This window comes from Opisthocomus hoazin, chromosome Z, assembly GCF_030867145.1.
Source record: "Opisthocomus hoazin isolate bOpiHoa1 chromosome Z, bOpiHoa1.hap1, whole genome shotgun sequence".
Taxonomy (NCBI): Eukaryota; Metazoa; Chordata; class Aves; order Opisthocomiformes; family Opisthocomidae; genus Opisthocomus; species Opisthocomus hoazin.
In genome coordinates, this window is record NC_134454.1 from 21,530,156 (window position 1) to 21,554,497 (window position 24,342).

The 24,342-nt window shown below is 37.6% G+C and overlaps 1 protein-coding gene and 1 pseudogene across 35 annotated transcripts in view; one reads left to right on the forward strand and one right to left on the reverse strand.

Annotated features, from left to right (window-relative positions):
* PTPRD (protein tyrosine phosphatase receptor type D) overlaps positions 1-24,342 on the reverse strand; it is a 1,391,241-nt gene that overhangs the window by 939,816 nt on the left and 427,083 nt on the right. The window contains exon 5 of one of the 35 annotated variants that reach the window (XM_075446989.1): positions 13,295-13,360. The exons of the other annotated variants lie outside the window; for them this stretch is intronic. The gene's annotated coding sequence lies outside the window, so the exon portion shown is untranslated. The remainder of the gene's footprint in view (positions 1-13,294; positions 13,361-24,342) is intronic. 35 annotated transcript variants of the gene reach the window in all.
* On the forward strand, positions 10,638-12,969 carry LOC104330801 (E3 ubiquitin-protein ligase Topors-like; annotated as a pseudogene).

Sequence of the window (24,342 nt, forward strand, 5' to 3'; positions counted from 1 at the left end):
ACAGAAGATGTATGATCTTTCTTTTCCTACTTAACTACCTATTATCTAACACAATTTTTTAACATTCAGTCAAAGGTATTGCATCTTCAGTTTTGTATCAGAATAAGAATGCTGGACAAAATACTGACTGTTTTCAATTTTTACTCTTATAAAAAGAGGAAACCACTGGGAAGTTTTGGCAATACCCTGATTTAAGTTTATAGGCACAAAAAAAATAGTCATGAGACCCATTTAGACAAGATTTGTATACTGTTTTGTAGTATAAGTTAAACAAGCAACAAAAGTTGCATTCAGTATCTCTGTTTTCTGATAGTCTTGACTATAACTCCAAGGAGTGCTTTAATTCCTTGCCTTCTACCTCAGCAACAGTGAACAAGTGTTTGTTGTCTAATTTTAACTTTTTTCCTTTATTGTCAGGTCTATAAGAAAGTTATTAGTATTTTCATTCGCTAGCTTCATTAGTAGAATTATCCAGAAACTTAATCCTCTTTTGTTATTTCAGCATAAATTTGAACACATAGGCCTCAAATTTCATAAGCCAGAGGTGAGTAAGCCCACTGGAATATGCAGATGGGGCCCAGGTCACTGAGGTTATTTACTTTTCTTGCGGTTCATGAAGAGTTTCTTAATCATAAAGAGGCAGAAAATTTAAGCAGCAGTGAATGTTTCAACTCCAGAACAGATAATCTTGAAGAAAACGTAAAATTTTCTGCATGATCATGCTATACTTGACTCCCATTCTGCTCTTATACATTTGATATAGAGGTATTCTTAATCATTAAACTGATAATGACCTAATAAATGTAATAGCACTTCATCATATGCAGATTACATCATACTCTTAAAAGCACATCAACATTATTGTTTCAAAATCACTGCAGATTCTGCTACTGCCAAAAACAGTAGATATATTAATATGCAATGACAGCAGTGTCAGAATTATGCCCAGACTGATTCATATGAGTTCATAAAATACCTCTGATAGTGGTAGGGGGTCAGAATCTGTGTAAGCGGTCTGTATTAGTTCTGGCAGCTGAATTGCACCTGTGAGTGATAAAATGGTAATTGCACCATATTATCAGCCTGCAACACTGACATTAATATGTCACACCACTATACCATTACATGGATAGAAAGGTAATATTTGTCTTTGATTTCTTTTTAATTTGTGTGAGAAAAAATGTTTTCTGTGCAAGACATGTAACATAGAATACTAAAGGAGAAATATTTCTACCGATATCATACTAATATCTATGCATCTGCCTTATTACATTTTTCTCTATTAGGTTTATTTTATGTTTTTCCTTTATGTAAACTTGCTATATAGTCTTCTCAACAAAAGCATGCACAACACACCCAGAGAGAGTTGTTCACCCACTAAACAAATTCAAGATATGTGATTTGTTTTCTGTCCTTCCCCATGGCAAACTCATTTCTAACTTCTGCTGCGGTGACTCATCCACCTTCACAGTATCACTTCAGACCTTTAAGCACCTCTGTTTTCAAGTCTGGACCTCAGGTCGTCACATGTCTCCAAGAAGAGCTGCACAGTACACTAACTTTTAGCATAGGACTAGCATCAATATCCCCGGGTACTATCTGTTATCATCTCAGCTTTTCTATCTTATTTTTAGTTTTACTGGAAGATGCCCCCAGTAAATAGTCAACTCTGCCTAAGGGAAGGTTGTTTATTAGTACTAAATCTTCCAAAAATAGGACATATTAACAATGACCAGTGCATAAATGTTCTCATCTTCCCTTAAGTCTTACCATTTTCTGTAAATTTAGAGATACCCCAGCTACTTCAAATGCTTCTGCTAGGCATGTCCCTGTGTTTACATCTCTGTTCTCTCAAAAAAAATCTCACTGTAAACTTTACTTTCATCCTCTTCTCCTGTGCCCCTTTCTTTCCAGTCTTAACCATTTAGTTTTTCCGTCTCTCTCCATCCTCTCAAATCTAATGAAACAGCTATGTAACTGTGTAACATCTTCTTCACTAACCCTTTTACATTATTGTGGTTTTTGCAAGGTGGCTTATTTATATCTGCTGTTTTTCCATTAACTCTGATTAATTTGACATGAGTTATCAACTAGTTTAGAATCCTTATTTGTAACTAACTCTTGTGGCAATATACAACACATCAAAAAGCCTTTCCCGCTGCACAGTTATCTTTCCTGTTTCTAGTTGTACTGTTATTTCCTTATGAGGAAGTATTTCAGAGGCAGTAGCCTCAGACTTCTAAAGTAAATGGAATTTTCTATCCTATCTCTTGGCTGAAAATGCTTTCCTTCCTGCAGAATTGTAGATTGAAGGTGATAACATTCAAGGGATGCTTTTTCTCAACCTGAAGGAAACTTGACTTACTGTTATTATCAATGGGATAAGAAGTTTGTATTGTTTGACACAGCATATATGAAAGACAAGGAGGTACCCCATGTAGATGAAATAAAAGTATTTCTTTATGTTAATGAATCAAAAAATAAAACCTGTTATGAAACTCTTTTACTTTAAGGAGCATATAGTAAAGAACTAATCAAAAAACTTGCTTCAGCAAGCATGTGAGGGGACAAAAGAGCTGTCAAAACACTCCAACATCACCACATAGTAGTATCATGCTGCAAGGAATTGAGTACTTTCTTACCAATGCTTGATTTTCATGTTACACCATTCTGTAAAACCAGTGTTTAAGAGACGTTGTGTTTCTGGGCCAGCACACTGTCTTTGAGTCCAAGGTTTGTGCAGAACACAACTTACAAGACCCAAAAGGACAACTGTGCTGAAGGAGGCAAACAGATGACGCTTCCTGCTGAGTCAGCTTTATCTGATTCTGTAATGTAGTGGACTTTCTTCCATAAAGGATCTTCATTTAGTTTGAAGCAAATAAGTGGATCTAATGATTTACACATTAGTGTCACAAATTTTAATGATTTACACATTGATGTAGCACAATGACAGTCTCATTTTCCATCACCCCCAGCATTAAAAAACAAGGAAAAGGCATATATGTTAACCCTAGTATTTTGGACACTTTCCAATTTGGATAATTGCATTCTGTCTACTAACAATTCTCCTGCAGTTTCAATTAGATACAATGTTCTTTTTCACTGTCCTGAGCTCTTGTGTAGTATTGCTGTTCACTGTTTAACAGCTGCCACATTTCACTCGGGAGGTGCTTGCATTTCAGTATTTAATGAGTTGAGCCTTATAGCAGGGCTTTCAATTAACTGCATTGTGACTTTTAAACTGCAATCTGTATCAGAAAAATTAGGTGCTGTGGGAAGGTAGAATTTCTTAGAAAAACTTCAGATAGCTTACGAATGAGTCAGATGTCATGCATAACACAAAGACGTGGAGACATCCTGAAAATCAGGGTTTCTATCGACTGAAATAAGCAGTAAGCTAGGGAATCACAATCACACCACCTTTTCTCTTTGAGCATACAGAACTTATTGTTTGTTGCATTCCGTGCAAAATGGAGCAGTTTGTGTAGGGAAGGCTGAGCATAACCTCAGTCCAGAGCCATCAACATCTTCAACTCCACCTCAGACTGCCTCCGACAACCGGGATTGGCTGACGGGCTGAGCCTTGCTTCTCCCCCCCTTGGGACGCCTGGGGTGAGACTCAAACTAAGCGCTTTTCTCGGGAATAGTTACTCCCTAATGTTTATAGCCAGGCTGTATTATTTATAACCTTTTCACGCGTTTTATATTTGCACGTGCTTTCTTACAGACAGTCACTATCACCGGCAATTCAAAAAACCTCCATACCTGTTGCACAAATAAAACTGCACTGTTTCAGTAGCCACTTGTCACAGTTTCTCACTGAACGTGACCAAACGTGGCCGTGGCAGTTCATGAGCACGACTGGACTGAAGGTGCAGACTGCTATTAGTGTACCCAGAATCGTGGTAGTTTAATACACATATTAAACGCGACTGGACTTGTAGTGGTAAATTGGATATCACTCAGAATTTAAACCTAGGCACACCTAGCCTCCCACTCTGGTGAAGAGGGTTAGAACACAAGGGGGTTTATTTCCTGCCAAATTAACGTGACACTTGTACCAGGAATAGTGTGGTCAGAACGAGTAGGGAGGTGATCATGCTGCTGTACTCGGCACTGGTGAGGCAGCACCTCAAGTATTGTGTACAGTTTTGGGCCTCTCACTACAAGAAAGACATGGAGTTGCTGGAGCACGTCTAGAGAAGGGCAACGAGGCTGGTGAGGGGTCTAGAGCACAAGTCTTATGAGTTGTGGCTGAGGGAACTGGGATTGTTTAGTCTGGAGAAAACGAGGCTGAGGAGGGGACCTGATCGCTTTCTACAGCTACCTGAAAGGATGTTGTAGTGAGATAGGTTTTGGTCTCTTCTCCCAAGTAACTAGCGATAGGACGAGAGGCAGTGGCCTGAAGTTGTATCAGGGGAGGCTTAGATTGGATGTTAGCAAACATTTCCTTTCTGAAAGAGTGGTCAGACATTGGAATACATTTCCCAGGGAAGTGGTGAAGTCACCATCCCTGGAAGTGTTCAAAAAATATGTAGATATGGTACTAAGCGGTATGGTTTAGTAGTCATGGTGGTGTTGAGTGGATGGTTGGACTAGATGATCTTAGACGTCTTTTGCAACCTACGATTCTGTGATTCTGTGATCTCAGGAACTTATGGAAGAGATCTCAGAGCAAAGAACTGAAGAAGATATTAGTCTACATCAGTTGGAAAGATAATGAAACACTGGAGAAAAACTGGTGTAAAAAAAACACTTGTCCTTATCATTGCTTATAGTCCAGTTACAGGTAGTTTCTAGTGTGGTGTTTGTGAATTTCACTGCTTAGCTCTTCATGCAAATGTATTGGGGACCTAAAACAAGCATTCAGAGATTCAAGAGTCAGATATCAGCATTCAAGATTTAAATTCAATCACTGAAACAGGTACAACACAGGCATATTAAAGGCCATGTGGTGAAAGACTGAGGTAGTTCCCAGCCCACGCTGGGACCCAGTATCCCAATTATGTGATTCAAGATTTTCAACTGATACTAATTCTTGTCTATCACTCAACAATGAATGCAATGCCCACTAACAGCTGGGTCATATCACTCAACAATGAATGCAATGCCCACTAACAGCTGGGTCATAGTGTGTGCACTCCTGAAGCAAATTTTCCACATCAGTTTCTTCTGTAAGGTATCTAGTTTGCAGACCCAGGATACAAAGTGAACTAAAGCCTGGTCAGTGGAGACAGTCAGAAGATTCACTTCAAAAGCCTGGTCCAAACTCTAATGCTAATGTTAACATAGTGTTTGTGAAATGTTATTGAACACGGTTTACTTATAAATCCTGAAGTAAACAAAGCCAACTTTACATTTGCAGATGAAGCAAATAAAGATGACAGACAAATGGACGACATATTCATTCCAAGATCTTATTGCTTGGACAGTTCTGGAAATAATATTTCTAGAGTGCTGCTGTTTCTCAAGCGTTCAGTTGTATACACTCTAAAAATATCTGCAGATGAAGCAAGCCATAAAAGTAACTGTGAGTTATTTACTATGTCAACAGATGACATGATGTAGGAAATGCTTATAATACAGCAAAACCCCAACAACAGATGGATTTTTAGGCACACCTACATGAATTTTGTAGCAACATAAGGGAAGACTAGGTGTGATTTTTCTTAAAACCAAACTATGTTAAAAGAAGCAAGACTACCTATGTTCAAGTCTCCTCTTAGTTTTAATCAGCTACTTATCAATACATTTCTCCAGTTTGGTTGATTCATTTCCCTTTTTTACTTTTCAGCTTTAGCTAAAGGAATTATGGGCTAATAATGACAGAAACTAAGTAAATGTGCAGATGTACAGAGAGACATTTCTTGGAGCAATTTGAGATATATGTAATTTCTGAGTTTATCCATTTATCTGGCCAGGTCTACCTCAGATCTTCATAATAAGTATCTAATAAAATCATAAAATCCTTACGTGTTATACAGCATCAACCACTATTGATGAAACAAAAGCCTCTGTCAAGGTATTACAGGATGTTTGTTGTTTTTTTCTTCTTTAGACCAAGAAATAGCCAAATAATATTTGTTATACAGCAAAATACATATTAGCAGAACAGTATTTCCTGTATTCCTATGTGATACAAGTAATCTTGCATACAAAATTTATTTCATAATATGTTCCATAAGGTTGAAATCTTCTTTTTACTAATCACCTTTCAACAAGATTTGTTAGATCACTGAATCATGACGAATTATTCTTTACATATTAGAATACCCAGTTCACACTGATGAACTAATAAATTAAAATATAATATGAAATGATGACACTGAGAATGTTAGGGACAGTCCTTTTGATGTGGGGAAAGAATTCTTAATTAGACCAAGATTTGCCCTTTAATTAAAACATTATCACACTGATAAAGCTGAATGAAATGCAGTTTCAAGGAATTCAGTGAAATAACAGTAAAATGACCAAAAGCTAATGCACATTTTTTGTACTGAAGCAGCCATATTTCATTTCATTGTATTGAAGGTTAGAGAGCAATCAAGTGTGTTTTGCTATCCCTGTCTCAGGCTAAGGCAATTATTAGTCTGGGAATTTCTCTCTCTGTCTCCCCTACCCCCCACCTTTTATTTTTATCTGTGCTTATCCAAGGGGAAAATGAACCACAGTACTTATCAGCACAATGTATATATCAGTGATACTGAAGGGAACTGACCATAGCTGGAGTCATAAGTTAGCTGCAAATCCACTAGTAATGAAAAAAATAGAAATAAAAATAAAAATCTCTGAATCTACACTATAGCTGAGTGATATATGTGGAAAAATCACAAAATGTGACAAGGTAATTTGCATTAATATTGGATCAGATAGGCTTTTAAAGGAAAAGTAACAGGCTGAAAATCTATCTATAAGAGGACTGGAAAAGAAACTTTCTGAAATAATAATATAGAAAATGCTTCAGTTACGTAGATATTTGCAGGCAGTTTGAAAAAAGTACTAATTTTAACAAAAAGCAATTTTTTGCACAAAGGGATGATAACTACCAGAAGATTATAAAAAGAATAAAATAATTAAAGGAGTCTTAAGATCTTAAGAGGGACGATGACCTTAGACTATAGAGGCACTAACATTTCAGATTAAATGTTGAAGACAACACATTGATTTTGAAATAATTTATATTATATTTTTGGATTTGTTTTAGTCGTGCTGATTCCATTTTAAGACCAAGTTGTGAAAATTGGGTTTTATTAATTCTCTTTTAAATTTCATAACTTACACAGAAATCTCCATACTTTACCAGTATTTTATTTTATTTTATTTTATTTTATTTTATTTTATTTTATTTTATTTTATTTTATTTTATTGTATTGTATTGAATTTTATTTTATTTTATTTTATTTTATTTTATTTTATTTTATTTTATTTTATTTTATTTTATTTTATTTTATTTTATTTTATTTTATTTTTTGCCGTTAGTTATCAACACTTCTCAACCTCTCTAAAGTTTCTTGAATTTTCATTTATGGTCTATTTCTACACTTACTACAAAAAATTTCTTTTATTTACTATATAAAAAATTTCCATTACAAAATTGACTAACTCCCTCTTCTGGTCAAAAGAAACTTTAAGAAAAAAGAGGCATCATTTTACATGCAGTTATACTTGAGAAAGGAATACATTAGTTTACCTAGCAACCATGTTTCCAGATGGTCTCTACATTATCCAGTACTTTTATTTAAATACATGTATATTTCTTTCACCAAGTTTTTTTTTTATCAGAGAAATAATCTTAAGTCATTGTATCCAAGGATTAATACGACAAGTATAAGTGAGACTGACATGCTCAACATTTTATTGACTTCTTTGAAGGATCAGCTATAAATTCCTGCAAGATTCAATACCCTTGTTTATACAAAACCAACCTAGGTAAAATCTGGATTTCACAAAATGATTTTGTTTCTGCTAACTTATGCGTACTCACAATTTAAGCCACTCATTATGACATGCAGTCAGATAGAGGTTGAATCAACAACTTTTTCTTATAAATTTTATTATTTATAAAGTACATCAAATATGTCACCTAAAATCCAGCTGTTCAAACTACAGAATGATATTTGTAAACACGAGTTGAAAAGCTTTGTAAACTAAATTAGCAAAATCACCAGCTGATGTAATAAAAGGAAGCTATTCTATCCCTTCTCAAAAAGAATGATAAAAATAGAGATATCACAGGATTCAGCAACTGTTGTCTCTATCAAAGGAAAACCAAATATTTTTTAACAGAATAGAGACTGGAGAAGCTCATATGTTTCTACAGCACAGTATCATCTTATTTGTTGCTTGAAAAGATGAGAGCATTGGGTTTCCATGACTGTTTAGAAAAATAAGTGTCAGGAATATCAACATTCAGATGTCAAAGTGTTGCGTGTGCTCAATTTCAATTTGAATATTAGCTTACTTGTTATTTTATGGTTCCCTACTGTGTGCGGAAATGTCTTTACCTCTCCCACACATTTGCAAATACATATTTAAAAGTTTAAGTGGATTTTGCTCTATGTTTTTTACGAAACTTACTGCTGCTGTGTAATTGTGTTCTTGGCAGGTTAAAACAAGTAGAAAATGCAACCCCAAAGACTGATCTGCACCAGCTTGACTTTTTGTGAGAAAACTGCTTTTCATATGACTCTTTCCAACTCTCTGCCATTTCAGTGATCTTTGCACAGAGGGCTATTTCAGGACAGGTTGCATGAAGAAAGGAATACACCCTTTTAGATGCACTCATTGCTGAGCATAAACCCACTGCTTTTCGGTCCACTAATGTGTGTGCCTATGCCTGTGTGCCCATATGTATGTCTTGTGTGTCTGTACAGCACACTTTTTGCCCAGCTTTCAGCATGTCACTGCAACCTGCTCCTGGGCTTGCTGCAAAAGATGATTTTTGCAAAAGTAACTTGGTCATTCCTTTCCAACAACTCGTAGTGCCTGATCATAATCTTGATACCTAAAATAACCAGACAGATTTATGGCTAAGCACAGTCGACAGTCTGACTAGATGTAAAGGCACTGAGTATCTGAAGATGGGTGTAGGAATGACATCTGACTGTTTCTGCTATAATTTTAAAACCATTGACTCGTTTAGGGAGGAAAGCATCTCTGGAGGTCACCTAGTTCAACAACGTCTATGCACAGTCCCACAATAGTAGCCAGCACTCTTGGTCCAGGAAAGCAATGGCTTTCTTTTGTAGAATGTTACTTCAGCAGCTAAGGGGTTTGCAGTGGATAGCAACAGCTAGCACATGTAAATTGCACCGGATGCCAACAGATTGGAGGAGGGCCTCCTGGCATAGAGCCACAAAGATGATCAAGTGGTTGGAGCCCCTCCCTTGTAAAGACAGGCTGAGAGAGTGGGGGTTGTTTAGCCTATAGAAGAGGAGGCTCTGAGGAGACTTTATACAAGTTTTGCAGTACTTAAAGGTGGCCTAAAGGAAAGATGGAGAGGGACACTTTATAAGGGAGTGCAGTGATAGCAAGAGGGGTAATTGTTTTAAGCTGAAAGAGGGTAGATTTAAATTAGATGATGTGAAGAAATTCTTTACTCTGGGATGGGTGAGATTATAGGAAGGGTAAAAGTGAGAAAACTTGTGGGTTGAGATAAATATAGTTTAGTAAATAAGGCAAAAGCTGCACACACAAGCAAAGCAAAATCAGGAATTCATTCACTACTTCCCATCAGCAAGCAGGTGTTCAACCATGTCCAGGAAAGCAGGGCTCCATCAGACATAACAGTTACTTGGCAATACAAATACCATAACTCCAAATGTCCCCCATTTCCTTCTTCTTCTCACAGCTTTCTTTGCTGAGCATGATATCTTATGGTATGTGATATACTTTTGGTTAGTTGGGGTCAGCTGTGCAGCCCTATCCTCTCCCAGCTTACTGTGCACCACCAGCCTACTCACTGGCAGGGCAGTCTGAGAGGCAGAGAAGCCTTGAGGCTGTGTAAGCACTGTTCAGCAATCACTAAAACATCCCAGTGTTATAAACGCTGTGTTCATCACAAATCCAAAACATAGCATCGTACAGGCTTTTATGAAGAAATTTGACTTTATTCCAGCCCAAACCAGTACATTTGGTGACTCTGATCATCTCATGATTCTAAAGCCACATCTGCTTGGACAGCTTTGACAGTGTTGCCTATCTAGATCACTGCTTCCATATGCTCTGTTTCTATTTTGTCCAGGAGTTGTCAAAAACCAAAGCAGAATGCCTGCTCTGCAGGTACTCTTTCTATTCTGTTTTGCACAGAATTCGTGATGAAGATGACTTTAAATAGTACATACTCAGACCTTTAGGAAATGACTCTTTTGCCAGCCCTGGTGGCTGGAGATTTCCTTAGCATAGCACACTAAGATGCCAACACCAGATTTCAGCTGAATTAATCAGTCTTCCCCTATTTCCTTTTAACATAGAAGCATATGATCAGCATGTCAAATATGACTCTCCTGCTCTGTTGTATGATGAAGGGAGCTGTTTAGACTCATCAGTTATTACAATATAGCCATATGAGGCAGATTCTCAAGAAGTAGTTCACAGTTCACTTGTGACTGGTATTCATCACTCTCTCTTGGGCGATGAAACTCCAGGACTACCATGTTCCATTTTGGGAAAGAGAGATTCATGCAAAAACAAGTTCTCCTCTAGAGACTTCAGAAAGGTCTGGGATGACTTTGCTGTGAAGAAAACTGAACACTAAACTCATTTACAGACTAAAGATGATGTAAATGACAATGACTGTTCTATGTTTGGACAGTTGTGTTATTGTTGGATATGGTTAGCCATTAGCTGAGAGGACACCAGAACCAGCTGAGCTGTCTTTGGACACTGAGGAGTTAGACGGGGAGAGAAAAGGAAAATATGAAGCAACTGCAGCTGACTCAGTTTCACAGTTGTAGTGACAGTGAACCAAACAGAAGCTCTTTGCCTTACTACTCCATATACTCAGAGAATGTAGGTATATTCAGAGAATGTAGGTAGGTGTAAAAGCTGCTCATGCCTTGCAGTCAAGAAAGAAGATAAGAACAAATGTAAAGTGAAAGACCTATCTCCACAGGGTTATATGGAGTCCCTCTTCAGGAAGGGACACCATGTGGTCTCCTTGTAATCACAGATTGTGCAGAAAAGGAAACTTCGCAAGTCCACAATCCTATTCACAGCATAGTCACAGAATCACAGAATGTTCAGGATTGGAAGGGACCTCTGTGGGTCATCTAGTCCAACCCTCCTGCCAAAGCAGGATCACCTACAGCAGGCTGCACAGGACCACGTCCAGGCAGGTCTTGAATATCTCCAGAGAAGGAGACTCCACAGCCTCCCTGGGCAGCCTGTTCCAGTGCTCCGTCACCCTCAGAGGGAAAAAGTTCTTCCTCATGTTCAGATGGAACTTCCTATGCTTCAGTGTGTGCCCATTACCCCTTGTCCTGTCGCTGGGCACCACTGAAAAGAGTTTGGCCCCATCCTCCTGACGCCCACCCTTGAGATATTTATAGGCATTTTTTAGGTCCCCTCTCAGCCTTCTTCAGGCTGAACAAGCCCAGCTCCCTCAGCCTCTCCGCATAGGAGAGATGCTTCAGTCCCCTCATCATCCTCGTAGCCCTCATAGCCAGTCGAGGCAGTCATGGCTGTAGGACTAGGAACAAATATTGTGGCAATGGTCAACTTAAAGGGAGATGATCAAGAAACAGGTATAGGAGCACAAAAAGAAGAAAAAGGAGAAGCAAAAGATACAAGAGGATGTTGAGAACTCATGACACCAGCACCTCTCAATGAAGCTGTGAAAGCAGTACATCCACACAAGTAAGTAGACCCCAAGCATGTAGCAAAGGCTGTGGCAAAAGAAGATCAAGAAGCATAGACAGTCATCATTATTATGCGAGACACAATTGCCAAAGTAGATACCAGGAGGGTTCTGATTTTTATAGTCAAAACATGGTCAAAGATGTCTATGAATCCTCATGCAGGAGGAGGACTCCATGTAATGCTCACTATTCAAGACAAGTTACTAGTTCAAAACACAGTATACAGTCTTTTGCTGAAATGAGAAGTCTGCATAGAGTGTGGGGACCCTGAGAGACACTCTTGTTATGAAAGATGCAGGTGAAGGAGCTGATCTAACACCCTCTGAAAGTACTGACGGACTTAAAACAGCACTGTTCTGGAGAAAGGAAATGACTACAAGAAAACATTATCAAAATTCAGTGACTGGTACAAAAAGCAGCATGAAGATAGCCTTTCAGAAAATTAAGCAAGTATCAAGACAAAGTGTAAGAAACTGAAAAAAAGAGATTAGGAGTCCAAGTGTGAATACAGTCTATGATGGAAAAAAGATGCAATGAGGCATCATAAAAAGTAAAAGGAAAAGCATAGGAATAAACACTAGAAAAACCACACAAGTAACTTGGCACATTCTTTTCCAACTGTGGTTACAATTGTTAGTGATAGTGACAAGGAGTTAAAAGAATTGAATTTAACAGCAACCTTACTCGGACAGGTAAAACTCAGATAAATGAGAAGGAAAATAAGTCTCAATCTTCTTTTCTGGGAATGATAGAATGTGATGATATTTAGAGATTCAGTAAGAAAGCAGCCGCCAAAAGTTATAGTTTTACTACCACAAGAAGGGGCTTAGATGGTGACTGTAGAAATGCTGAAGCTGACTTTTGAGAAACAGCTGATGATCAGAGTCTTGTCATAATGGATACCGGAACTAACACCCCTCACACAGAAACAGTAACTAGCCATGTTCAAGGCAGACAAGCAACATCCTCCAGTCAACTGACTTCTTCCAGGACATACTTTCTAGAGCATCCAGAAGAACCACTATTGATATTAAGACTTCCAAAGAGATTTGTTAACAGATCCTCTTGGTTTGATTTCCCGGAAAAAAGAAAAGGAAAAAAAAAGTAGTAAGTTCTACACTGAAAAATTCTTACAAGTGAAGAAGATAGAGTATTGATAGCACATAAATGCTAAAATTTCTCAGAAGAGGGTATAAAAGTTGTTATTTCATAAAGCAATCCTATATTCTCGTAGTTTGTAAAATATATCCACAGAATATTTCAGAGCTGTGTTTGAAAAAAGCCCCAAACAAACAAAACCACAGAAATTGGTCACTCGCTTTCTTTGAGACACGGGTCTCTTCTCCCTTCACTTGGAACACTCTTATTTAGAGAGCCAAAACTGCCTTTTCACCTCCCTAAAAGTACAGAACAGTGTGGTTTGTAGAACTCACCCTCTTTCTTGAGCCTGCTTGCAGTTACACAAGCGTGATCCCTGGCAGCAATTCCCTGTGGTTTACCTGGGGACAGATTTGAATGTTAAGTTTTCAGTGGTTTTAACAGGGCACTCACTAGGACAATGATTTGAAGCTCTTATTTCATTAACACATTTTGCATCTCATTACTATTCAGGATGAGAGCAGATACACTTCAGCACAAGAAGGAGGGATCACACATACTGAAGGTCTGGAGGGGAGGGGAGCACAAACAGGGAACAGCAAACTGGCCATCTTTCTGCATTTGCTGCCTAGGGGGATAACTAGTCTGATAGAAACCACTTTCACTTCAGTTTGTCTAGGAGTTTTTCTTCTGATTGAAGCAGAGGAGCAAAATTTGGAGAACATGGGGTAAAATGCTCAAGGTATCCACGCTCACACATCCTTGGATACAATCACACTTATAACCAGCTTGGTGTGCCAATCCCCAGGGGGCCACAAAAGAGGACCTGAAGGTTTGGGGTTGCTGAAGCAAGCAGTGTCAGCATGAGAGATGCTGTCAGCGGTGCTGGACCTCTGCACTTGGAGAGCTCTTGGGCCATCAGACTGAATTCCTTCTGCAAGCTCCTGGGCTGCCTGGCCAGTTCTCCCCTTTGCTGCAGAGGGGCTGTAGTCATATGGCCTGACTTTCCCAGACAGGGGCTACGGTACCTGCCTGGGATGTGCAAATACCTCTTCTGGGGCTGGGAAAAGCGGGGTCATGGCAGGTCTTTGGCCAGGTCTCACTCATCCCTCCTGCCTCACCCTGGGGAGCTACAAAGATTACCTCAGTCCATGCAGCAGCACAAACAGCAGTGTCTGGAAAGACAGTCCCTCCCTGACAACACTGTTTAAGTATTTACTGGTGGAAATTAGAGCCTGTGTACCAGAACAGCTCTACTCCCCTCTGGTGTTTTCTGTTTTCTGAAGAGTTGTTGGTAACCCTGGAGATTCAGCTGCTGAAGAAGTAAAGAAAGTGGCCATTGCTGTGATGCCTGGACAGTGGCCACAATCAGGAATCCTTTGGTGAACACCCAAATCAGTCAGTCATGGAAAGCATATGCCTAACGCAACAGCAGAAAACTTGATGCTCTTCTGATCAATGAATGGGGTAACACTTAGCTGGGATAGTTCAAAACTCATTAAATGGGACTCCAGGATTGCAGTATCATGTATCACAGGAAGGATAAGAAGGCATAGAGCAGGGAAAATTATTTCATTGGAAGAATTTCATTCCATTAGCAGTGCTAATGTATACCTGGTCCACAAATCTAACCTGTAGTACCAGGAGGTACCTCCCAGTAGAGGCACATCTTGCTTACGGAATACTGTGAAGGGTCACAAATGTTTATTTCCTCTCTCCTCCCATAGACCTGTCCATTCCTTTGACTGAAGAGACCTACACATGCAAAAATGGAGCATGCAATACATACCGATAGGTACTTTCTGTTAACAATGGTATAGGCACTCCTTCTCTAGAGAAATTGTTTTTTTTTTTTTTATGTAATGGGGATGAGGTTGGCAAATACTTTGGAAAATGTAGTATGTCAACTAAACAGATTCACAGACAATTGCACAGCTTTCTCTAAACTTTTAAAGGAATGTCCTTAAGAAATAAAAATATGCAGACAAATGTAAAGAGTGAATTCCAAGAAATCCACATATAGCTTATATACTAGCTTATATACTACAAAACTGCTGATCTTCTATTTTAATTTGTGAGATAATTTCAGTTTGAATAGTAGCAGACCTGATTTCCTCTAATAAAAGTCTGAAATCATTGCATATTTTTCTGTTTTCAGATAAGATTCTGCTGTTTTATTTTGGAGCAAGTGTTCAGCCTTTAGTCCAGATGGATGATAAACGCTGTAAATGCCTAAATACCATAGATTTGATTATCTACACATGTGAGCATAGTTCTTGGTCATCATTGTTTGGGACCTGACCTTTAAGACCCACTGGCTTCACCATGAGAAGCTAGCTTCTCTTTTTGTATACCGAAATTGTGGTCTGAAAATATGATTCCTGTAAGTAAGACCTCTGTACTTCCCTCCTGGGATGGTCATAGACTCCCATGACAGTACATGATCGTACACTTATGAATTCAGAGGGCTAAACAAAGCACTCCATTTAATATTGATGCCCTGAAGAAGAGACCTTTCTCCAGAGTCTGAACAAGAGATTTTTTTTCAATTACCTTCTCTCAATGTTGAAAAACAATGGTATCACAAATGTACAAACCTGGCCAGAGCTACAAAAATGCCCATTACTGTACTACCTATCAGAATTGTAGTGCAGTGGAAACAGGAAATAACAAGAAATACTTTTCAAATATATACTATTCTTCCAAAAGACTGTGTACTTCTTGGTTTCTAGCTGCTATTAGAGAAGCATTACTAAGTCAGTCTAAAAGCACATCTAGTGAAACACTGTTATTTCAACAGTGGGGAACAGCAGAGACAAAGGTTAGAATATAAAAGATAAGCATGGAGTATTTCCCTAGTACACCTTTTTAGCCTCCAGTCTGCAATATTTAAATATGTATCAAGACTCTATGTGCAGTATTGCAGTATAGGTGACAGGTGATGTCCCATACATACATAAATATTTTAGTGCTTTTTCTGAAGTTACATTGTAGTACACTACAAGTTAATAAATATTACTGTAAGTACTTGGTATTCCCTCCTATTCCTCTTGGATTGCAGAAATATATATAAAAATAATATAAAATACAACTTTGAGTTGTGTATCAAGTGTGAGCTCACAGCCATAAACGAAAACTGTTCAAATTAGAAATATAGACTGACCTTTGAATTAAAACATTTACAAGTGCTCTTTCATTGTTCAACAACAAAATATTTTCACCATCCAATTATCTGTCCACCAAGCTGTTCAACAGGTTGTTTTTCTTTCTGTTTACAATAAAGTACAACATAGCCAGGCTTTTTACCTATCTGTTTGCATATTAATAATAGTTTTCATTCCAACAGAGAGTTTGAAAAACTGGGATGGTAAAAGAAAAACTGATGTTACACAGAAGGATAGACGAATGTAGAGATTGTACACAATCAATGAGTTTGGTGTTAAAGAACATAACTTTTTTTACTCTAGAGGACCAAAAATAAATTCATTATTGATTCTTGGCTCACAGTCCTTCTAGGAGCAGAACATGCATAATACACATAATTCATAACATCACAACCCACAACTTCAATAAATGGCAATTATTTCTAACTTACTGAAGGTTTCTTGTATTTGATACAGTTTTGCCATGTTAGCAGTTTAACAAATAATTGTACTAACAGTAGCCCCAGAAAGAAACAGCTACCTCGTCGTGTAAAGGTTCTATGAAATATAGTCATTATTTTTTCCTTCCTCCCTTGCTTGCCCCTACTCCCTTACCCCCAGTAACTCTGTGGTAGATTTAGCAATTAGCAAGCAGCCAAATGGTATTTTCCATCAAACTACAACTATTTCTAAGAAATCATATTTTGACATTAATTTTTTTCCCACTGTCCCATTTTTAAAATATTGTGAAAGATATCTATACTACAAAATGAGTTTAATACATCCACTCCAAAAGGTTCAGAAATGCATTTGTGAGTATTGTGATGTTACAATACCAAGACTGCCACAAGAACAAAGAGTTTTGTTTTGTGATATTTCTGTTCTCTTTGTTCTGAGATTGTCATAAAGATGGATTCTATACAGTTTCCTGCTTTATTTCTGCAGCCTTTGTTATGAATATGGTCTGATTTTATGCCAACCTTTGTCACTAGAATGAGAATCAGAATACATTATGAAAACTAAAATGTACTAAGCATTAAAATTCTGTGATAGCTCATTCTTGTGACAAAGAGATCACTGGGAAAGAATGGTACAAAATTAATCAATTACAGTGACAGTCTCACGATTGCAATAAGAATAGAAAGCGGCACCACATTTTGTGCATTTACATAACTGAGGAATCGTTTAAAATTAACTCGTTCATATCTGGTCTTTCACCTCATTTCCTAGAAAAACGGAACTGTTGCTAGTGACCATAGACAGTGAATATACTCTGATATGCAAAAAATTTACAAATTCTGTTTATTTTTGAGTCATTCCCCAATATTTTCACAATCTCGTTCTAATATATTTATTTCCTTTTTTTCTCCAAGAAAGAGAAAAGTTTCACCATCAGTTTCTAGTACATAGCTATACACTCTGGAAACAGGGTGAGAAGGAAGGCAAAAATTCTCATATGCAAATTAAAAAAAAGAGAAGGAAAGAACTTGAAAGACTCCTGTTCATTTTACTTTATCTTATGCATATTTTTTTAGAGTCTTTTATCTCTTGTTTATTCTGATCAAAAAGAGCACATTAAGAAGCAATGAGTTTCAGGAATATCAGGAAAAGAAACACAAAGATAATGTTATTTAGAAAACTCATCTGTCCAGTTATTGGCTTGATCTTTTCCTGGCTATGAGGTAGAATGATCAAAATTCAACAATAGCCTAAGCATACACATCAAAGGCTGAGGCTTCACAGTAGATTAACCTGGTTAGATACTCCATGTAGGCAGATTTTTATTGACAGAAAACAAGTATAGCATCCTTCACAAGTCAAAGGGAGCTCTAGAAACCCTACTTCATCAGGGAGACAGTGAAGGGCAATACCCAGATTAAGTCCTTAATTTGGCTGGCTCTTGGCAAACCCAAGGCAACTCAGACCATGGCAAATTTTAAGAAAATTCTGAGAAGCATAAAAACCCACTCAACAGTGGGTGGAATCAACCTCCATCTAAGAAGAAACTATGCTGTATGTAGACTGAAAGAGTGTCAGTGTGAAAGTTTGAAGTTTGAGCAGGGATTTTTTAGGTACTTTTCTCAATATCTTGCAATTAACATTTGCCAAAGATAAAATACATATGATAGACCAGCTGATTTAATTCAGATCAGCATGCTTTTGACATCATTGTAAACACTATCTTTACTCAGATATGTATTCATTTACAGATGATTTTGGGCTGGTGATTAAAATGATACAATTTTCTTCTTGGCCCTGACTACATGTTTATAAAAATATAAGAAAATAAAATGTTCCTTAGTTCCAGTGATCCTACTGCTTCATTAGATTTATGACTATGAAAATGGAAAACGATACAGAGCTTTGTTTGTTAGCTGTATATTTAACAAAAATAAATAACAGAGTTCTGGAGATTTCTCTCTTACTGTTTGAATTTTTTCCATCATAGTACAGAGTCATAGATCTGAAGGTGGGATCTGATATGAAACTAACCTTCTTTATGGATAAATGTGGCTGTCAGGTTATTACAGTAGTACATTTTCTCTTCATTAGAGTTGTCGTAGAATGAGCAAATTATACAAAAATGGGCTTCTTATGTGATAAAGCATTCTTAACTGATAGGAAATAGATTCCTCTCTTTCTTCCTGCCAAAGTTCACTGCAGAGATACACAAATAAAGACACAATACTACTCATAGAAATGTTGGATCTCAAGGAAACAAGCAGAAGATTACTTTTGGGTCACTTTTTAAAAATAATTTCAAATTAATATGTAAGAAGGAAAAAAAGATACATCCCTAAAAATATTTTTTATTTCTGATAATCTTCCCTTTCCTTTTTAAAAATGTACTAAAAATGATCAATTATAAAGTTTACACAGTTGCCACATAAGAATCAAAATTAAATGAGTTTTATTTGTTGTAACAAATATTTTTGTCACACATTTCTCATGTTAGTACTGTTCCTAATTCTATTTTTAATAAATATCCTAGTAACAGTGGTTAAAAAATGCTTTTTCTGCTAGTGGAAGAGGGGAATTGTCCTGGTTTTGTCTGGGATAATTTTCCCCTCAGTAGCTGCTGTGTTTTGGATTTAGTATGAGAAGAATGCTGATAACACTGATGGTTTTAGTTGGTGCTAAGAAATCAAGGACGTTTTCCAGTTTCCCATGTCTAGCTGATGAGCAGGTGTGCTGGGAGTGAGCATAGTGAGACAGATAGCCCAAGCTGGCCGATGGAAATATTCCATACCATAGACATCATGGTCAGTTTATAAATGGGGCTTACCCAGGGGGCTGTAATCTTTTTTTCTCATTTCCATGAGTGTGAATCCTCTCTTGTCCAGCAGTTTGACCTTTTCCAGGAGTTCGGTCTTCTTTGGAAGTTTTGTGGAATTCGTGAACTATTTGAGTTCCGGGTTCCGTGATCAGTTCTCAGGAGCTGACTGAGAATTGGTCATTAGGTGGTGAAAAAATCTTATTGTATATAGTTTATTTTGCATATTCACTATTATCATTATTTTTATTATTACCACAACTATTATTAATTAGTATTTACTTTTTTTTCTTATTAAACTGTCTTTATGTCAACCCATGAATTTAAACTTTTGTTGAAAAAACACATCGGGAGTATCGATCTGCTTGAGGGTAGGTAGGATCTACAGAGAGATCTGCACAGACTGGGTCGATGGGCTGAGGCCAGCTGTGTGAGTTTCAACAAGGCCAAATGCCGGGTCCTGTACTTCAGTCACAACACTGTGCAACCCCATGCAATGCTACAGGCTTGGGGAAGAGTGGCTGGAAAGCTGCCTGGCAGAAAAGGATCTTGGGGCATTGGCTGGCAGCTTGCAGAATATGAGCCAGCAGTGTACCCAGGTGGCCAAGAAGGCCAACAACATCCTGGTATGTATCAGGAATAGCGTGGCCAGCAGGAGAAGGGAGGTGATCGTGCCCCTGTACTCTGCACTGGTGAGGCCACACCTGGAGTACTGTGTTCAGTTTTGGGCACCTCACTACAAGAAGGACATTGAGTTGCTGGAGAGTGTCCAGAGAAGTGTAACGAGGCTGGTGGGGGGTCTAGAGAACAAGTCTTATCAGTTGTGGCTGAGAGAGCTGGGATTGTTTAGTCTGGAGAAAACGAGGCTGAGGAGGGACCTTATTTCTCTCTACAGCTACCTGAAAGGATGTTATAGTGAGATAGGTGTTGGTCTCTTCTCCCCATTAACTAGCAATAGGACGAGAGGCAGTGGCCTGAAGTTGTATCAAGGGAGGATTAGATTGGATATTAGGAAAAATTTCTTTACCAAAAGAGTGGCTAGACATTGGAACAGGCTGCCCAGGGAAGGGGTGGAGTCACCATCCCTGGAGGTGTTCAATAAACGTGTAGATATGGCACTTCGGGATATGGTTTAGTAGGCGTGGTGGTGTTAGGTGGATTGTTGGACTTGATGATTTTAGAGGTCTTTTCCAACCTATGAGTCTACGATTCTATGATTCATTTCTCCTCCACCTGCTGCTGGGGTGGAAGGGGAGGGGTAAGTGATCAGCTGTCTAGTGCTGAGTTGACAGCTGCTGGGTTAAACCACAACAGGAAGGAAACACAAAATGGTTCAGGCAATGGAGCTTCCTTGGTTTGGAACCTGAAAATGTTTTGACTGAAGGATATCCAGCCAAACTGGTAAAATAGCAGAAAAAACTGTATTTCAAATTACAAATGGAAGCCAATGCCATATACTATTTTTTAATATTTTCTTTTAATATTTTTGATTGTTTTGATATTTGCAATGTAGGAGAGGGAACTTATTTAAATTTATGGTAAATAAGATGATGGCTTCTAGCCTATACAAAGAAAAACTGATTTCAGACACCAAGAGAAATTCTTCACAATGTAAAATACAAGCAATCATTTAAAGGAATAAACATAGAGTAATTCTAAATAATAAATATATAATAGTGATGGGTCTTGATTTTTTCCAAATTCATTAGTTTATTTTATATGCCGTTGTACTTTCTTGGTGGTTTGGTAAGATATAATTTGATTCCTATGTCTTTATTTTCTCCTATATCCTAGAAGGAAAAATAAATAAGCTGCAGAAAATGACCTTGTCCTTGACTACAAAGTACTAATGAAAGATGGTGGGTGATGACTGCGTTTGTGCTAGTAAGAGACTGTCTTTGTAATACATAGTATTAGGAATCAGTCTTGCAAAAGCTTCTTTCTTGGTTTGATGAGTGAACTTAAATACAAAAGTCACCCCCTAACAGGTAAAAGTTATACCAGATCACTTATTTTATCGGGTTTTTTTACATCTTTCAAAAGATTTTCATGTCTTCATACACACATCTCATAGCTAATGGCTTCAGAAAGCAATTCCCTTACTTTGACAAATATTTTCCATAAAATTACAGAAGTATACCTCTCATAAACTTGCTTTAAACAGAGAATTTTTGCTGAAGCAGATGAAGATAGATTTGAACTTCTTAAAATGTAGTGTCAGCTGATATCCCAAATTATATTACATTGTCAGAGCAATAGAGCTAAAGGCTATGCAAATGCCATTATTATATCTTAAAAGGAGATTGAGTGATATATTCCATTTGCCTTCTAGTTCTAATTAACAAAGTGCTAAGCCTTGTATAAGTATACTGGGATAAACACTGACCTGGTTCAGTGTCAAGCTTAAAATGTAAAGCAAACCTGATAAATTTTCCCTAAAATATCAGAATTTATGTATTTGTTTGAAGAAATTAAAATGTGATTTGCTATGTATCTCTGTGCATGCACTGTTGTCTTGTGTGTGATCCCAGGGTAGTTCATTAGATTCTCAAGGATCCACAGAGCTAAACACTTGAGCTTAATTTGCCCATGGGAAATAATATGCTAAATAATAGTATCATCTGATTAAGTCTTCTCAGGCAAAACATGTGCTTGGTGGCCATAACATTCCAAATTAACATCCCACAACAAAATTAAAATTCAGTGTGATTACCTCAGATGATGATAATGTGCTCATGACATTTAGTCCACTCAAGCATAGTACGGTGTCCTGATTGTAAAAGTAACCTACTTGTCAAAACTTGTATTAAATTCAAGATAAGATGGTTTTCAGTTTTTTACATTTTATGCCCTTCCAACACACGTTAAGAAAAATGTAAAAATACCAAAATAATAGAAATCTTCTGAACTTTTGAAGCATCTCTTGCAATTCATTCACAGAGGCTGAGAGGTCTTACTATGACATATTAGTAGTTTGCAGAGCTAGATGAATGCTTTGCTAATAAGCTTCACAGAGTCTTCAAATTTTGGACAGTGAAGGATGGTTCACATATTTTGGACTAACATGATTCAGATTCACTAGGGATTTTTTACTGTACAACAGGCTCTTGATCTGCTATATATTATTCTAATGCATCTCTCTGTTTCCTTTTTCCTTGCAGCTAAATAAGGTTTTCTTCCCTATTGACATTGCTGGGAGAAATTTGTAACACTCCTGATCTTTGGATTTCACTCTCTGGAACGCTAATAAAGAACTCATAGTTACTCCACCAGAAATCCCGACTAAATTCCTCCCTTGGGGGAGAGGTACATTCATGTGCCCCATCCTGCAGTAATGAAACTAGGGCCTGGCAAATACCTGTTACTAATCAGCAACTCAGAAGACTCCTTAAAGGTTGACTTAGACAAAAATGTGCATGCTGTTAGACAGTTTTCTTGAATCCACCCTGAGACTAAAAGTGGAGTATAAGAGCTTCACTGAAAAAAACACTAACAGAGCACTTCTACAGTACTCAAACTGGTATAATAATTCATGGGAATATGGAGGCCTCCCTTGTAGACATTTCATAAATTGTTTCATGACTGCTGGTGTCATGAACAATCTGAGTGGGCAATGGAAGCTGCATATATTTGAAAGTAAAAGCTTGTTGAGACTTCTTAAAAAAAGTATTTTGCAGAAACTAGAGCTTAGGAACAGAAGGAAGAGACAACGAATCAGCGTAAAGATCAGGTAAGAATCAGGTAACTACTGATTACGGAATAGCCGGGAAATGTGTTAACTTTGCCATACTATGAAGATAAGTGTAAAAACCTGAATTTTTAAAGAGTCTTACTGGTGGCCAACAGGTAGGGTACTCAAGATTGCAGAAGGTGTATAATGTAAGATGTTCATTTGATTTGCACAGGGCTAGTTTCCTCCATGTTGAAATACTGTATTATGGTAGCTGAACACAAATTAACTGTTAACAGACTACCAGATTATTCAGTATGAATTTGTTTCTTTCTTTGTAATTGTAGAGGTGTGAAGAAAGGACAGCAAAGAGTCTGAAAGTAAATATCCCTTTTATGAAAAGAACAGAAATAGTCTGCAATAATTAATCAAATTCATGCTTTTTCTTACCTCTGTCATACTGAGATTTTGATTTGTTTTGTTTCATTTTGTTTTGTTTTAAAGAGGACTCTTTGACAGTGTGATAATAAGAGATGTGGTACAGCTCATGACCCTGTGCTTTATCGATTTCTTAAACAGTCTAAGGTCAACCAATGGCACGAAATCCAGGCTAAAAAGCTGGAGAGGCTTCCCACATCAGAATTCTGCTTGTACAAATGGCATTACCTGAGAAAAGACATTTATTTCCTCACCAACGTGCTGAGTAGACAAAAGAGAATAAAGTGAAAAATCACATCCTGGGAACATTTCTGCTCTGTTGCTTGTGTCATGGCACACCTGCCACCTGTTATCATCCCTGTTTTCCCAGATACGCCTGCTCCCAAAACACATGATGCTAGAAAACCAGTCTTGTGCAGTCTGCTTATACACTTGTTTGTAACTATGGGGAAGAATACACTTCCAAACACTGGTTTCTTTTAGCTTTTGCTGACTTTGGAGAGGAGAACGTCAACAAGGTACCCAGGAATGCACAAAGAACTGAGTTTTTAAAGGTGAATTTCTAAGATACTAAGCCTGAAAGATCCTCAAAACCAGGCAAAAGAAAACAGCATTATTCACTGCAGTTCAACTCTCTTGTGAACCCTCTCAAGAAAACTCTGTTTTCTTTTTCCTTCTTTTTTTCCATACATTTCTTTTTCATAATGACACTTGTCTCATTCTTTCTTTCTTCTAGACATAGTATAGTTCCTCAATGGGAAAAGTGAGCTTCTAGATAAAGTGTCACAAAAGCTCACACAGAAAAAAGATTCACAAAAAAAAAAAGAGAGATCTGAGGAAAGACCTTACATGGCGTAA